This window comes from Ambystoma mexicanum, chromosome 4p, assembly GCF_040938575.1.
Source record: "Ambystoma mexicanum isolate Mex_15411 chromosome 4p, UKY_AmexF1_1, whole genome shotgun sequence".
NCBI classification, from domain to species: Eukaryota; Metazoa; Chordata; class Amphibia; order Caudata; family Ambystomatidae; genus Ambystoma; species Ambystoma mexicanum.
Window position 1 is genome coordinate 276,474,858 of NC_090927.1, and position 18,206 is coordinate 276,493,063.

An 18,206-nucleotide genomic window follows, 5' to 3' on the forward strand; every position below is an offset into this window, starting at 1 on the left:
GGCAGGGACAGGCACCGCAAGAAGAGATCACATCTCCGAAATCAGAAGACAGGCCCATTGGCTCCCTGTCAGAGAAAGAATTGTTTCTAAAACACTCGCACTCACCCACAAATGCCTCCATGAACTTTCTCCTCCTCATCTGACCCAAAGAATTACCAAGCACACTGCCACTAGACCCTTAAGAATGTGCTACTCGAACACGATTGTCACCCCTAAAACGTGCAAAATGCGCGCCGTGGGGTCTAGCTTTCCCATACAGGCAGCTACCCACTGGAACGCACTCCCACCTCACGTTAGAATGATTGAGTCCCACCAGGCCTTCCGCAAAGCCATCAAGACTAAACTATTTGTATGAAATGCTCCTTACGTCAGTATGGATCTGTATAACTCATGTCATGCATCCTTTGTATCTGTGCCTGTATCTGTGTAACCAAGAGACCTTTGGTCAAATGTATACTCCATATATGCCTTGAATAATGAGTCCTATATCTTCTTGTTACAGTGCCTCGATGCCCCTGGGCTGCAAGTGCGCTATACAAATGCAAATAAATAAATAAATACATCTAATCCCTACAGGACTGCTTCAACTTTCTTACAGTAAAATTCAAGTAGTGGAATTGATGAAAATGTACAGTGTTTGTGATAAATTAGTTTCATTTGACCGATAAATGGCAAAACATTTTCAGCGAGAGTTGTTTGCCATCTCGCCAAGAAACATTATTGGATACGTTAAAGCCCAAATATTTAAGATTTTGCACAAGATTTATTTAGTTTAGATTAATCATCCATTTGAATTTACGCTATATTTTGCGATTCGAAAAGATATTAGATTTTGAGGGATTAACGGAGAGATTGTTTAGATTGCAATATTGTAAAAAAAATCTCTCTAGCTTATTTTGCAATCCCGCTTGAGTGCAAACAAAAAGCAATACATCGTCCGCATACGCTAACCATGAAATTTGGGAGACACCCAGAAGAACCACAAAAGATTTTGCTGAGTCCCAGATACGATCAATGTCAGCAAGGTAAAGATTGAACAAAACCGCTGCAAGGTTGCATCCCTGCTTGACACCGATCGCACTGGGAATCAAATCTGTAAGCAGGCCTTCATGGTTGATCGAACCTTAAAGTTAGTATTGTGGTGTAAAAGAGCAACAAGGCCACGAAGTATGGGGGGAAATTAAATTCAAAAATTTTTCACCACAGCACCCCTCTAATCACGCTATCGAAGGCTGATGTAAGATAGTGACGCTACAAAAATAGGTCAATTGGCAGGAAGATGAGTGGAGGAGATAAGATGAGCCAGAATACTAGCATTTAGCTGCATCCCCATAGCTTTTCGAAACCCGACTTGAGCTTTGGATAAAATGGCATTTGTTGTAATGAAGGCTTCTATTTCATGAAGAATCAATAAGGCAAAAATCTCAGCGGCAACATCAATAAGCGCTATAGGACGAATGTTATTGTGGTCATTAATAGGCCCCTTTTTATGTAGCGGTATGATAATGGAGGTCAACCACGATGCAGGAAGGGTTTTAGTTCTAAAGATGGACTGAAACAATTCCCAAAAAAAATGTCACCCAGAATCTAGGGTCGTCCTTAATACACAAGGCGGAAGTCCATCAGGGCCTGCACATTTAGATTGTTTAAGTTTAATAATTGCCTGCAGGATGTCCGCATAAGACCAAGGACAAGAGTCAGGAATATAATGGCAAAATGAAAAAGCATTATAGGGTTCAAAGACAAGAGGAAGAGCATATTTATTCTTGAAGAACTTGGTCCAAGAAAGACCATCAATTGCGGATTCGAAGGCAAAGTTAGGTTTGCCCAGTTCTTAATAATTTCCAGATATCCTTGGTTTTATGTTTACATAAATAAGACACCATCTTTTGATTAACTTCCAATAAACACTGGAGGCGATTCTTTTTTAAAATATATATATTTTTTTGCCTCTAATCTATAGTGCAATAAGGTATATTTTTTTGTGCAAATATTCACCTCTATGTCTGTTCTCATTAAAGCTCTCTTTAACTTTCAAAGTTCCTGATTTTTCTTAGAGAGAGCTAAGGCAGGGAGGAAGGTCGAAGTATGCAGGGCTCTCAAAGAAGACGCTATGGTACATAGATGAGAACTAATCATCTTTAAGTTCCATTGCAAGATTCAATCGGAGTGAGTAAAGAGATCATTAGAGGTGACCCATAGATCACGATTCACTAGAAAGGTCAATCTTCTACAAGTAGTCGTGTTCCACTTTATGGAAAGCATGACCCGATCTATTTGTATGAGAGCCAAAGCAGGATCTAGGACAAACTGTTTGGGAACCATGTTCAAGGAGGAAATGATCAATAAATGGTCTCCCAACCTAGGAGTAAGCGTATCGATGGGGGAGAGAAAGCCAGATAACTTCCTAGAAGCTGCTATATAGTCTATCATGGACGTAATTGATTTTCTCTGCCAGGTGTGACCTCTATGAAGAGGGGAAGGTAACACTAAATGAATAGCTCATCCCTACAGAAAAAGTGTACATATACTACCATTCACCATCGATAGCTTGAAATGAGTATTGTTCGGGGAAAGCAGAGACAACGGATAGAGGGTTGAAATTAAAATCTCCACCCATTATTATTTCAGCATGCAGACTATGAATGTGTGCCTCAAGAAGCATATCATGTAATGCTTCGCAGGCCTGATTAACTGTCAAAGAAGATGGGTTCCAGTACAGAGAAATATGAAGCACATTTCTACAATGCTGTACCTCAAATTCCACTTCTATCATGAGAAGTAGATCTGACTCATAAATATTTTCGACTGTAATTCTGAGGTTATTTATTACGATTGCCAGTCCACCAGAAGGTCTTCCCGCCTTTTTCGGAATTGCAATATAGGAGAAGGAAGTAAATCCATCAAAATATACATCTGTCAAACACATGGTTTCTTGGACAAATAGAATTGATGTAGAAACTTGCTGAACAGAAGTTGTCATCCTTTTTTAAAGATTATTGAACCCACAGCAGTTCCCGGAGATAATGCGCAAATCATTCAATTAGGAAGAAGCTGGAGGAGGAGTGTGTGCCACTGCTGCCTTTATTAAAGGTTCCAACCAGTTTAGACCATTAAGCGCTGTAGTTAACGATGCATGTTGCTCCATCATGTCATTGTTATTGCCCTCCTTATTAGCTGGATTATCATGCATGCCCAGAGGAACCGCTATGATGGGAGGTTCAAATTTCAAGAAGGCCATAGCTTCTTCAAGGGAAGCAAAAGCGTGCATCTCCAGTCCTAATAAAGCCAAATCCGTTTTGAATTCCCAAAGCAATTTTGCTACTATGTCGATTGGACTTTCAATAACATTCGATTATTGTTCAGATTGGGAAGTCTGATCCATTCAACATCATGAGTGACAGACTGCGTAAAGATGGAATTTTATATAGAGCGTTCATTAAAAAAGAGTGATTTGTACGTACTGTCCCATTTAATGTTTACATCACTAGTCCAACAAATAGTAGTGTTCATTTCATTGGGAATATAAAAAAAAGAAGTTAGAATGGTGTTTGTTATTACCAAAGGAAATGGCGAGGACTCTACTCCTGAAAAAGTCCCAGGTTTCTCACAATTCGGGTGTAGTGGGGCAGCAACTGAAGGCACCTGTTGCAGCACATGTACAGGTGTCTGATCATTAGCATTCTGTGTGGTTGGTTGCTCTTTTGCATTGTTAGAAGCTACAAGCGGAAATGTAATGGAATCAGAAGGAGTTGTCACAGATCTAGCTAAGTTACATCCACTGGCCTGAGAGTTTAATGGAACCATCGTAGCCGGACACGTCTGCGTGCTTGCAATTTGTGTTGCTACAAAAACTGGTGCCCTTACAGCCGATAAGGCTGTGTTGGAGTCTGCTACGTAGTGCATTGCATTGTGGGGTTGAATTGGAGCAGTCCCAGCTGGATTTACAATAACATCAGAGGATTCTACGCTTAGACTCGCCTAGACTGCATTTCGGTTACAACCCATGAGAGTGGTATCTCTCTGCACTTAACCCAGGTTCTGATTGGACTGGGCGCACTTGGTCCCTGTTGCCCCCCACCCCACGCACTTCCTTTTTCTGTTCACCTTCATAATCTGAATGTACCATGCCTAGTAAGATCATTTGTCCTGTGTTCCCTAGGTCTTCCCCTCCCATGCATGGTTGCGCTCTGAAACACTTGTGTATAAGCGCATTATAAACAATCAATCTCACCCACACCCTAAGGGCTGCCCGAAAGTCAAGGAAAGACCCAGACCTATGTCATCTCACGCCCCACCTAGCATCATTTATGCTCCAACCCAGATCCCAATCCCTGCCACCTCGCTATAGGGCCCAAGCCTCCATGTGAGCACCCAACTCGTTCTTAGCCCTATTCCCCTCCTCCCCAGTCCCTCCTGGTCCACCTCCATCCACGCCTTCTTGTAAAACTCCAGCTTTCACCCTCGCACAGCTTCCTACTCATTTACAGACCCCCTGGCTACAACAAAAACTTTGCAGACACACTTTGCGATGCTCTGACAACTAACCTAAAAAAACATCCAGCACTTACCATCCTAGGTGATTTCATCATCTGGTTTGACTCCCCTTCAAAACCTATGACCCGATCTCTCTGACAACCTAGAAGCCTTCACCCTGACGCAATGCATATCCATGCCCACCCATACTGGAGGCCACACCCTCGACTAGTTCTTTAGTACCACAAATAGCATATCCACACTGTCTCCACGCACCCCAACATGAACAGATCACTTCCCTGTAGCACTCTCAACCGTGGCCCATGCACAAGGCCACGCCCAACCACTAACCTCCACACCTCTTACTCCACTCTTAAACAAAGTTATCACCCCAGATCTAGCCAACTACCTCCTAACCTCACTCCCAGCACTCTCCCTCCAGGAAAGCCCCTCCTCCTCCCAATCAAACTTTGACTTCTGGCTCTCAAACACCCTAGAACCACTTACCCCAACGAAATGGCACTCTGAGACCTCAAATTGCTAAAAACCCTCCCTCAAGCACCATCTGGAACAGACGTGGAGAACCAGCCAAACCGCCCAGAACAAAGCTGCCCTTGCAAGACTAAACATGTGTTTACAGATTGGAAATCATAAAATAAAGCATTCTATTGGATAATAACTGGATACATATTGGATAATAAAAACCAAGAAAGCATCGTAAACTCTCAACTCGAGCAAGGAACTGCATAGAATAATTTCTGAATCCAAGGCCACGTGCTGCTCTACTCCCCTCCACCCAACTCCCAGTCCCAATGCGATGCCTTATCAGAACACTTCTACAACGCCGCTATCAACAGACACTCTGCCATCATTTCTAAATTAGAAATAATCCCCCACCCATTACCCATCCCCAGCCTGTCCCCCATCCAAACCTCCTCCTGATACAAACCTGTGGCTCTTTCTCTCCAATCTCACACCAGGAGTTCCTCTCGCTCCTAGCACAAAGCTGCCCATCAGGTTCCCCAGAGGATGCTTGCCCTCCCGCCCGCCCTTTTCAAAAACATCCTAACCTCAACCTGTGCAGGCAATATTGCACACTCCATCCTCAACCACTTCCTAACATCAGGAATCTTCCCGAAAGCCTTAAAAACCTCCTACATCAAACCCCTCCTCAAAAAACCTACAATCGACCCACTCCTCCCCATAACTACCAGCCCATCTCCAACACCTGATTCATGGCCAAATTCATGGACTGCACTGCATACAAGCAGCTCGGCCATTTCACTGAAGCCAACAACATCCTGGACCCTGCCCAATCTGCTTTCAGACCACTCTGAGGAACTGAGTCCTCCCTAGTGTCAATCTGGGGCGATCTAAAAAGAACAGCGGGTGCAGAAGGTTGTGCGGTACTCATTCTCATTGACCTCTCTGCCGCCTTTGATACCATCAACCACACCATTCGAGGGGATTGGGTCCTCCGACGTATTCCATATCTATGACATGTAATCACCACAGCTGTGCTGCTTCGGAAACTTTTTTCGGCGTCTGCGTCCTGCGGCGATGCGCCGTCGTCGAGGACCTCCTCCGACGTCATCCGATGTGATAAGTAGGACGCACGACGCCCGTAGCCTCAGTTCCGTTTTTTCTGCGAATGTGTTGGTTCATGAATCTCGGTTAACGCCTCGACTCTTTGGAGTTCTGTTCTTCTCGGTTCTTTGAACCTGTTTGTTTTTGGGGAAATCCTTCGTGTGAAGATGTCTTCTACTTCGTCTTCGGCCCCGTGTCCGGGCTTCAAGAAGTGCGGGGAGTGTGGGTCCAAGATGTCGGTGACGGACTCGCACAACGCCTGCCTCTGGTGCCTCGGGGAGGCCCATGACACGGATGACTGTTTCGACTGCCAGTCGCTCACGTCCAAAGCCTTACGCGAACTTAAGAAGTTGTCGGTAGGTCGGGTGTCCAAGCCCCGGAAGTCGAAGTCTGGGAGGCTTTCGACGGATGATTCGAGGGGTGACTCTCCGCGTCATGGTCGGAAGTCTCATGGGTCTCCTTCTAGGAGTCGGTCTCGCCACTCCTCAGCCTCTTCGAGGCATTCTCGGAAGCGCCGACACCGGTTGTCTTCCAGGTCCTCTTTGGAGGACTCTGCCCGGCACGTCGCTTACCCCACCAGCCGTGCGACGCCGGAGGAATGGGCTTCCTTCGGGAAGAAAATGCTGGCGATTCTCGAGTCGCAGGGTACTAAGCCGTCCGCGCCCCCGAGTGGGGTCGGTCGTGAGAGGTCGAGAGACGCCGCTCGCAAGAGTGGTCGACACGAGTCACGGGAGAGGTCCCGTTCGGACAAGGAGACTCCTTCTCGACGTACCCGTTCCAGGTCCCGGTCCTCGACGCGTTAGAGAGCGTGTGCACCTGTGTGGTCTTCGAGGAAGACATCGACGTCGAGGGTGTCGACAGGCTTTCTCGAGGCTCCGGCTTCGAGGAAGTCGTCGAAGCCGTCGACGCTCAGGTCGTCGAAGGACACGCTCGGGGCTCCGGCTTCGAGGGCTGTGTTGACGCCGCCGATGCTGGCGGCGCTGCATCTGACGTCGACGCCGATCCTCTCGGCGCCGATGCCTGTTCTCTCGACGCCGGCGCCGATTCGCTCGACGCCATCGACACCTTTCGTGTCGGAGGTACCCCGTGGCACGGGGGAACCCCCTAGGAAGGCTCTGGTTAAGAGCAAGCACTCTCGGGTGCCTTCTTTTCGCCACCTGGAATATATTTCAGAGGCGGATGAGGATTCTGATGGCCTGGTTCCTAGTCAGGTTCCAGATGAAATTGTCTCGGGCCATAGTCAGTTGGACGATTTGAGGCAGTCACTGCATGATGCCAGTGGACTGGACTCCTCTCCGGAGGTGGAGTTTTGTAGGCCTGAGCCTGGCTCTCATGCCGATTCCTCGTACCGGCGCCTTATGGCTAGGGTTTCTGAGTACTTGGGATGGTCTGCTCCCCCAGGGGAGTTTGTGCAGGATGATCTGACAGACATCCTTGATGTTGGTCCCCCAACTGACCCGGTACTGCCGTTCCATATGGCTTTACAGAGAAGGGTGGCGGCGGCTTGGACTGCTCCGGAGAGTCTCCTGGCGGTGGGCAGATCCTTGTCGCGAAAATACCGTCCAGCCAGTAGCGACCCCTGCTACTTGACCAGGCACCCCACTCCGGAAAGTTTGGTGTTGCAGGCGGCCACGGCCCTGGCAAAGCAGGCATCGTACCCTACCATCCCTCCTGATAGGGACGACAAACGTTTTGATGGCTGGGCGAAGAAAGTGTTTTCTTCTGTTGGTATGGCGCTTCAGGCGGCCAACTCCATTTGTGCCTTGTCTCGTTTCACACACACTCTGTGGAACTGTGTTGCGTTAGCGGCTGAACATATTCCCGAAGGGGACGAACGGGATGGTAAGGATGCCATGTGTGAGTCCGTTCAGTCGGGTTTGGACTTAGCTGAATGCGTCAGTAGGTCCATGGCGGCGAGCACCGTGATACGCAGGTTTGCGTGGTTGCGGAAGTCGGAGTTTGCTCCTGATGTGCAGTCCCGGCTCCTCAACATGCCCTTTGACGGTGAACACCTTTTTGGCAGCAAGGCTGACGAGATCCTTGAGAGGTTGCATACCTCAAAAGCTGCAGCAAAAGTCGTTGGGCGCTGCAGTTCGCCAACCTCCGCCTTTTCGTCCTAGGGGACAGCAGTGGAGGGGTGGTTTCTTTTGCTATTACTCGTCCTTCAGTAAAGCGAGAGGAGCTGGCAGTCAAAGAGGCCACCGCAGGGGTACCAGAGGTGGACGACAGGGTACCCGTGGTGCCAAGGCCGCTCGGGCAGTTGCCTCTTTGCCCTCAGGTAACGCCGCAGCCGCTCCCACTCAGTCATGAGGCCACGTCCCATGGTTCGCCGGTTGGGGGAAGGCTGGCGCAGCATCTTGTAGAGTGGCAAACCATTACTTCAGATGTGTGGGTTCTGGAGATCATATCCCATGGCTACTGTCTTCCCTTTCGGCACAGGCCTCGCGACAATCCACCGGGGAACCTCTCTTTGCAGAGTCTGGATCCGCTCCTTGCGCAGGAAATTCAAGCCCTGCTGGAGAAAGGCGGCATAGAACTGGTGCCTGTAGCGGAGAGGAACAAGGGATGGTATTCCCCTTATTTTTTGATTTCGAAGAAAGACGGATTGAGACCCATCATGGACTTGCGCGGTTTGAACAAACTCCTCAGGAAGGACAAGTTCAAGATGGTTACTCTCTCAAGTCCTCCAGGCCCTTCAGCTTCAGGACTGGTTGGTGTCGCTCGACCTCAAGGATGCTTACTTCCATGTGCCGATCCATCCCAAGCACAACAAGTACCTGAGGTTCGCGGTTGGCGACTCGCACTTTCAGTTTCGGGTCCTGCCGTTCGGATTGACCTCCGCCCCGAGGGTTTTCACCAAGCTCATGGTGGTGGTGGCAGCGCATCTCAGGCAAGGGGGGATTCACGTCTACCCCTACCTGGACGATTGGTTGATCAGGGGGCGGTCTCCCAAGCAAGTCCTGGATCATCTGTCCGTCACCTGCCACTCCCTTCACAGGCTGGGCTTCTCCCTCAATTTAAAGAAGTCCCATTTGACGCCAACACAGCGGCTCCAGTACATCGGAGCAGTGCTCGACACTTCACTGGGGCAGTGTTTTCCTCCCCCGGTGAGGGCTCTTCACATTCAGCAGATGGTGCACAAGTTTCAGCATGCCCAGACGCTCCCAGCGTTCGAGTTCTTGAGGTTGCTCGGCCTCATGGCATCCTGCATTCTTCTGGTGCCAGAGGCTCGCCTGCGGATGAGATCTTTGCAGTGGGCACTCAAGACGCAATGGTCGCAGTCCTCCGGCAGGATGTCGGACCCGGTTCAGGTGCCGCCCTCAGTCGCCTGGGACCTTCTGTGGTGGGCCGTCGAAGGCAACTTGATGAAGGGGGCTCCATTTTGGCTTCCCTGGCCGGAGGTGACGGATGCATCCCTCACGGGATGGGGAGCTCATGCCAACGGGCTGACAGTCAGCGGTCGTTGGTCTCCGTCGGAGTCCAGACTCCATATCAATCTGTTGGAGCTGAGGGCCGTCAGGCTAGCCCTGAAGGCTTTTCTGCCGACTGTGCGAGGAAAGAGTGTCCTGATCCTGACGGACAACACAGTGGCCATGCACTACCTCGACAAAAAGGGGGGGCAGGGTCACTTCCTCTGTGCAGGGAGGCGATGCAGCTCGAGTTCTGGGCCATCCAGCAGGAAGTTTCGATCTCGGCAGTTCATCTGGCCGGAGACGAAAACGTGACGGCGGACGCTCTGAGCAGGCAGAGCACGATCTCTCACGAGTGGGAGTTGGCTCAGGAGATTCTCCTGGAGATCTTTGCCCTTTGGGGGACCCCTCAAGTGGATCTCTTCGCCTCCAGTGTCAACCGGAAGTGCGAAAGGTTTTGCTCGCGGAAATTTCCTCCAAAAGGAGCCTTAGGAGACGCGTTCGTGGTGGAGTGGTCATTCCCGCTGCTGTACGCATTTCCTCCAGTCCCCGTCATCCCGCAAGTGCTGTGGAGGTTACAGAAGTTCGGTTCCCGGATGATCCTCATTGCTCCGGCGTGGGCTCGAAGGACGTGGTACCCGGACCTTCTCGACTTGTCCATCTGCCCTCCACGTCGTCTTCCCTACCGAGACGATCTGCTCTCACAGGAGGGGGGGGTCAGGTTCTCCATCCAGAGGTCAGATCCCTCAACCTTCACGCTTGGCTTCTGAAAGGTTGAGGTATAAGGATTGGGACCTCCCTGAAGACGTGATGGAGGTGTAGCTTTCGGCCCGAAGGCCAGCAACCAAGTCTCTGTACCGTTGGCGTAAGTTCTGCGACTGATGCCGAGTTCAGAATGTGGATCCTTTTGAATGTGGCATCCCCATGGTTCTGTCCTTTTTACTTTCTTTGGCCCACAGGGGCTTGCAAGTGGGTACCATTAAAGGTTACCTGGCGGCGCTGTCCATCTTTAAGCGCTCGTCTGAAGAGTGTTCTTACTTTAAAATCCCTTTAATTTCACAGTTTCTGAAAGGGCTCACTAATGTGTTCCCTCCGTCACCTTTCCTGGTGCCTGGTTGGGATTTAAACCTTGTTCTTAAGTTTCTTATGGGTGCTCCGTTTGAGCCTTTACATTCTTGCCCTTTGAGGCTGTTAACTCTGAAAACTATGTTTTTAGTTGCAGTTACTTCCGCTCGCAGAGTGAGTGAGGTACAGGCACTTTCAGTTAAGCCACCCTTCACTGTATTTCACAAGGACAGGGTTGTCCTTAGAGTTCGTCCTTCTTTTCTTCAGAAGGTAGTGACGGAATTTCATTTGGCCCAGAAGGTTGTTCTTCCGGCATTCTATCCTCCTCCACATCCTGGTAAGGAAGAGGAGAGGCTCTATAGGCTTGATCCTAGGAGAGCTTTAAGCTTTTATGTTTCACGCATGTCCCGGGTCAGAGTGGACGATCAACTCTTTATTGGTTACGCTGGAAAGCGTTTGGGGCTAGCTGTGACGAAACAGACTTTGTCTCGCTGGATTATTGGACCCACCGGCTGGCTTGCGGGCCCATTCTACCAGGGGTATGGCTGCATCTACTGCCCTGCAGAGGGGTGTTCCTATTCGCAACATCTGTGATGCAGCCACCTGGGCTTCGGTACATACATTTGTACATCACTATTCCCTCGATTCCATCCGAGGACATGATCTGGCCTTTGTCAAGGCGGTCCTTTGCTCTGCTATTTGATTGGCTATTCTAAATTTTGATTCTAAATTCTTTCCCTCCTCCTTGCTCTGGTACTGCTTTGGGAGTCTGTCATAGATATGGAATACGTTGGAGGACCCAATCCCCTCGAAGAACAAGTTACTTTCTTACCCGGTTACGTTCTTTCGATGGGATGGTCCGACGACGTATTCCATATCGCTCCCGCCCTGCCATCCCCGCTGCAGAATTTCTTTTGCGATTGCAGCTTACGTTCCACAAGGCTTTGTGTCTGACTGGCAGTTGACTAATGTCACACGTTCTGGGGGAAAAAACTACAACTGAGGCTACGGGCGTCGTGCGTCCTACTTATCACATCGGATGACGTCGGACGTGGTCTTCGACGACGGCGCATCAACGTCATCGACGCAGGACGCAGACGCCGAAAAAAGTTTCCGAAGCAGCATAGCTGTGGTGATTACATGTCATAGATATGGAATACGTCGTCTGACCATCCCATCGAAAGAACGTTACCAGGTAAGAAAGTAACTTGTTCTTCTCCTAGATGGGCTACACTCTTTAGAAATCAAAGGCACTGCCCTCATCTGGATCTCCTCTTTCATCTCAAATTGCTCACAAATCATCTTCATCTACCCTTTCACCTTCCCTTTACGACCAGAACCAAAAGGAGTTCCACAAGGAGCATCCCTATCTCCCCTCCTCTTCCACATCTATCTGAACCCACTCGGAGCATTCATCTGCTCCCACAATCTCATCTGCTTCAACTTCGCAGATGACGCATAGATCATCCTTAAAATCCCCAAATCACCAGGCTCAAACTGTCCAGATCTGTCATCCTGCCTCCCGTATATGGACTACTGGATGAGGACCAACCACCTTATACTCAATCCTGGGTTAAACGAAATCCTAGTCTGTCGGAAAACAGCGCTCCTTCTCCAACCTATTCCCTGGCCTCAATCCTGGCAACTTCCACCTCGGTGAAAAACCTTGGATGCATAGTGGACATTGATTTATCCCTCTCCCAACATATCAACTCTGTTTCCAGAACCTGTTTCTTCCATCTACGCATCCTCTGGTGTATCTTCCCATACCTCACCTATCCTCACTGTTTTGCTTCAATCATATCCATCATCCTCTCCCGCTTAAACTATGCAAACTGCCCGGCTTTCAGCTTAGAAACTGCAAAGAAACCAAAACGCTGCCGCCCGCCTACTCATTAGCCTCCCTCACAGAGAACACATCAGCCCTACACTAACAGTCCTCCATTGGCTCCCTATTGGTCATGCACTACCTTTAAAGCCATGTGCATCACTCACTGTGCCATCCGCACCACAGGCCCGGAATTCCTCTAAAACAAAGTCACTCTACCACTCCTCAAGAACATTCCGATCTGGCAGAGCATCTCTCCTAGTTGTCCCACACTAAAACTCCACCAGACTGGGCGGATCCTCCTCCTTCGTCCAAGCGGCGATCAGCTGGAACTCTCTGCCCCTGCACATCCGCAACATTGACATTCACTTGCCATTCAGAAAATCCCTCAAAACCTGGCTCTTGCCTTCCTCCTCTTGAAACCTTCTCACACTTTATGTTGTTGATACGCGCACAGAAACACTGGCTCAACCCCAACACACCTATCGTCCCAAACCTCCACCGATGCCGGCAGAGTTTGCAGCGGGTCACCATGACAGATTTCACCTCACCCACAGATTGTAAATCACCCAACCCCCTTATCCTTCTGGGCCCCTCTACCACTGCTCAGACTTTCAATCTAGGGAAACCACAACTGGAGAGACCAGCCATTCGCTTTGGACCTAGAACAACAATATTGAAGAGTTGTATCTATAGCTTGCACCACGTCTGTGGACACAGGCCGCAGGCACGGCCACCTATCCATGCACTTTAGAATGCAGCTTTGGCTATGTTATTCTGGTCTAGCAGCTGGCATAGCCATCCACACTGAAACCCCTGACATACCTCAACACCTCTGCCATTAGTATACAACAAAGACCTACAAAAAAAATGTCCGTCTAGCTGGGCACACATCGAATCTCCGGCACTAGTACTCTATCCTAAACCACCAACAGCACCCGTCCATGTGCCTGACCTGTGGGATGCTTACTGGAGCATAGCCTGCTCACCTACGTCCTAACTTGGCAAAATGCGCACACGCATCTTTAAATTAACACTTAAAATCTCCCACACATGGACTATGGTCACCGAGGGCATTCCAACCACAAAGCGCATTGAGGACAACAAATGGAGAAAGGGCACTATATAAATGACAAATACAATACAAGAAAAGGTCAGTGGCCCGATTTTGTAGGACCATCACTTTGTGGATGAAAAAGTGAGCAAGGAAACAAAGGTAGGCTAATGAACCAGGCACACAGTGAGGGACTCACACCCAGGAAGAGTTAAGAAGAGCAGTGAAGCGAACTAATATCCTGGAGTAAACCAGGAGGGAGAAGAGAAGTGAACTAACAGTGACAAACCATGTTTAAGGATCACTAAGAACGTTGTAAAAACCCTGGCAGGAGAGTATACCAGGGTTAGAAAGAAGAACAGTGGATGGAGAAGGGAAGAACCATACCCCTTGTTAAGTTAATTAAGATACAGAGGATTGGACTTTGAATATTCAACAGAACTGTAAGCTGAATGAAATCTCAAAGGATGGCTAAACCCCCTTGAGTAAAGTTTTGAAGGATCAATAAGAGAATCACCAACAGAAGAAGGAAAGAATAAAAGAAGGAATTAAAGGAAAGAGAAATTGTCCTTAATATTTTTATTTCGAAGGGATTGTGTCCTCCGACGTATTCCTTATCTTTGATAATACATTTCCAGCTTGCTGGCCTCAGAACTTTTTTTCTGTAGAGGGCGCTGCGCGTCGACATCCGCCGAGTCGATGTCCCTCGACGGCCACCGTATCGGCGCCGACGTCACCATGCCCATAAATAGACACGCGCTGCGTCAGTTGCTCAGTTCCGTTTTTCCGCGCTTCGTGTGGCCTCGGAACGTCGTTGCTCAGTTCAGTCAGGTTTATCTAAATCTATTTCGACGAATATTCCTTATCGTTCTCGATGGCTTTTTCATCAGAACCGACGACGCCGCGATCCGGCTTCAAGAAATGTCGAGACTGCGGTAAAAAAATGTCAATAACGGATCCACACAGGGTCCGTTTATGGTGCTTGGGGTCCGAGCACCATTGTTCGGAGTGTGAGGACTGCATGTCCATGATGGCGAAAGCCCTGGGATGCTCAAGAGAGGTAAGTCAGCCAAATCCTCCTGGAAGGTTTCGTCGGCTGAGTCGAGGCATTCGTCTCCTCGCCATCGAAAACACTCCCATTCTAGATCTCGAAGCAGCTCCCACCATTCGTCGAGATCTAGACACTCAAAAAAGAGACGTTGAAGGTCCCATTCCTCGTCTTCGGTTTCCCCAGAGTTTCCTGTCCCACCAAACACAATTCTCAAGCTGAGTGGGAGGAATTCAGAAAGAAAATGTTAAGCGTCTTCGAGAACGCGGCCTCGACCCCCTCGAAGACAGCTGAGGGTGATACCCCGGGTGAAAAACCCAAAAAATCAAAACGCTGCGAGTCGCAGCACCCGGCGAAACATTCCACCCGAGAGCGCCATGAGCCATCGGGTAAGAAGGCACCGTCGTCGAAGGTTCCTTCGAAGCTGTCGTCGAAGATTCCTTCGACGCATGGGTCGGCGCCATCGACGCTGTTGTCGAAGGGTTCCTCGACGCATCGGTCGATCGACTCGACGCCATCGCCGACGTCAACGCCGATGAAAGAGAGGACCAAGGCTCCACAGCCAACGGTGCTTGCAAGGGCCTCCGGCACGATGCCGAGACCGTCCTCGATGCCCTCGAGTAGGAACCCGATCCTCTCGAGTTCTTCGAGACCCCTTCCAGTTTTTTCAACGCCATTTTCGGCACCTTCGAAGCCGGTTACATTGGCGTTGACGACTTCGACATTTTCTCGTCCAATAACGACGAGTTTGGCTCCTTCGGCCCTAGAGATGGGCTTTACTCCATTTCAGAGATCAGAATACCCTGGTCTTTCTTCAATTTATGAAGAAAGGGAAGACTCTGACCAAGAAACGTTTGGTTTACAGAAATCCACACTGCCTGCTGCAGAGGATTTTACCTCTGAAGAAAGAAGGCTGAAGGAACTAGTCACTTCATGAGGCAAGTGGACTTGACACTTCCCCAGAAGTGGAATTTGTAAAGCCAGACCCAGGGGAACATGCCGAAACACCATATAGAACCCTGATGGCAAGAATAATTGAGTTTATGGGTTGGTCTGCGCCTTCACCTGTTTTCCAACAGGATGATGTAACAGATATATTGGACAAAGGCCCACAGGAGGCTTCCATGCAGCCTTACAAAGAAAACTCCCGAAGTTATCCCATCAGTCAATAAAAGACTGTCGACAAAGTATAGGGTAGAGGCTGCTGACCCTGAATACCTGTCAAAACACCCGACCCCAGAGAGCCTGGTGGTTCAAGCGGCAACTTCATCCAGCAGTAGGACTGCTTACCCTACTGTCCCACAGGATAGGGATGACGAGGTACAACTCTATGGCAAAGAAAGTCTTCTCTGCCTGTAGTATGGCGTTGAAGTCCATCAACGCCACCTGTACGCTCGCCAGGTTCAGTCACATATTATGGGAGTGTGCTTCATCAGCGGCTGACTGCATACCCGATGGAGAAGAGAAGGAAGCCTTCCTTAACATCATTAAAGATGGCAAAGATGCCATGTGCGAATCACTTCAAACAGGCATCGATTCCGCTGACAGTATCAGCAGGGCCATGGCGGCAAGTACAACAATCCGCAGGCATGCGTGGTTGCGAAAGTCGGGCTTTGCCCCTGATGTACAGGCCAGACTTTTGAATATGCCCTTTGACGGATCTTCATTATTCGGGAAAAAGGCGGATGACAGTCTGGAAAAGTTACAGACTTCTAAAGCAGCAGCAAAATCCTTAGGAGCTGCTATCCGCCAAACTCCTTTTCGCCCCTCAGGAACCTCTGGGAGAGGAAAGTCCTTTCGCTATTATTCCGCATTCGGAAAAGGCAGAGGACAGCTGGCTCAAAGAGGCCAAAGAAGATCCACCCGAGGTGGACAGGTCAAATGTACTAAGACCGCAGCAGGTGCCTCTTTACCCTCGGCATCTGCATCAGCCGCCCCCAAACCACACTGAGGCCTTCGCACACAAGACACATGTAGGGGGCAGGTTAACTCACCATCTGACGGAATGGCAGGCTATAACGTCAGATGCTTGGGCGTTGGAGACAGTTGCCCAAGGTTACTGCCTACCCTTTCTACACATCCCTCAGAGTCATCTACCGGGGAACAGCTCCCTAAAAGTTCCAGATCCGCTCCCCTTGCAGGAAATTATGGACCTGCTAGAGAAAGGTGCCATAGAACCGGTACCTGTAGCAGACAGGAACAAGGGCTGGTACTCCCCCCTACTTTCTCATACCAAAGAAGGACGAGGACTGAGACCCATCCTGGACTTACGAGAATTGAACAAGTTCCTCAGGAAGGACAAGTTCAAGATGGTAACTCTCTCTCAGATCCTTCAGGCCCTCCAGCTCCAGGACTGGCTGGTATCTCTGGACCTTCAGGATGCTTATTTCCATGTGCCAATTCATCTCAAGCAAAGGAAATACCTGAGGTTCGCAATTGGCAACCCTCATTATCAATTTCGAGTTCTGCCATTTGGGCCGACCTCCGCCCAGCGGGTCTTCACCACCTGATATCGGTAGTGGCGGCGAGTCTAAGGAGGGAAGGGATCCACGTCTATCCCTACCTGGACGATTGGCTGATCAGGGCCGTATCTTCGGAACAGGCCCAGAACCAGCTAGATTATGTCTGCCTCTTCCTTCACAGACTGGGCTTCTCCCTCAATTTAAAGAAGTCACAGATGATACCATCTCAGAGACTCCAGTTCATTGGAGCGGTCCTGGACACTTCCCTGGGAAAAGCCTCGCCACCAGAGGTGAGGGCTCAAGATATTCTACAGATGGTCACCAAGTTTCAAAATGCCCAACATCTCCCAGCCTTCGACTTTTTGAGGTTGCTAGGCCTCATGGCATCCTGCATCTTCCTTGTGCCAGAGGCTCGCCTGAGAATGAGATCTCTTCAGTGGGCACTGAGAAGTCAGTGGTCACAATTCTCAGGGAGAATGTCAGACCTCCTCCGGATTCCGGACAAGGTAGCCCACGACCTTCAATGGTGGGCCTATTTAGAGAACATCTTAAAAGGAGAACTGTTTTGGCAACCATGGCCGGAGATAACAGTAGTCACAGACGCCTCGCTCACAGGGTGGGGAGCCCATGCCAACGACTTGATCATCAGCGGTCGTTGGTCTCCATCGGAGTCCAGACTACATATCAACCTATTAGAGCTGAGAGTGATCAGACTAGCGCTGAAAGCTTTCCTGCCATCAGTACAGGGGAGAAATGTCCTGATAATGACGGACAACACGGTGGCCATGCACTACCTCAACAAAAGAGGAGGCGTAGGATCACTGCCACTGTGCAGAGAGGCAATGCAGCTCTGGTTTTGGGCAATTCGGGAAGGAATCTCTCTATCGGCAGTCCACCTAGCCGGAGAGAAGAATTTGACAGCGGACGCTCTGAGCAGGCAGAGCACAGTCTCCCACGAGTGGGAGCTAGCTCAGGAAGTCCTTCAAGAGATCTTCGCCCTTTGGGGAACCCCTCAGGTGGATCTGTTCGCCACAAGCACCAACAGGAGGTGCGATCTGTTCTGTTCAAGGGAATTTCCCCCGAGAGGAGCTCTAGGAGATGCGTTCGTAGTGGACTGGGAGTTCCCACTCCTTTACGCATTCCCACCAGTCCCTGTTATTCCTCAAATGATCAGGAGATTGAGAAGATTCCGGAAAACCATGATCCTAATTGCCCCGGATTGGGCCAGGAGAACGTGGTACCCGGACCTTCCCAGATATGTCCATCTCTCCTCCAA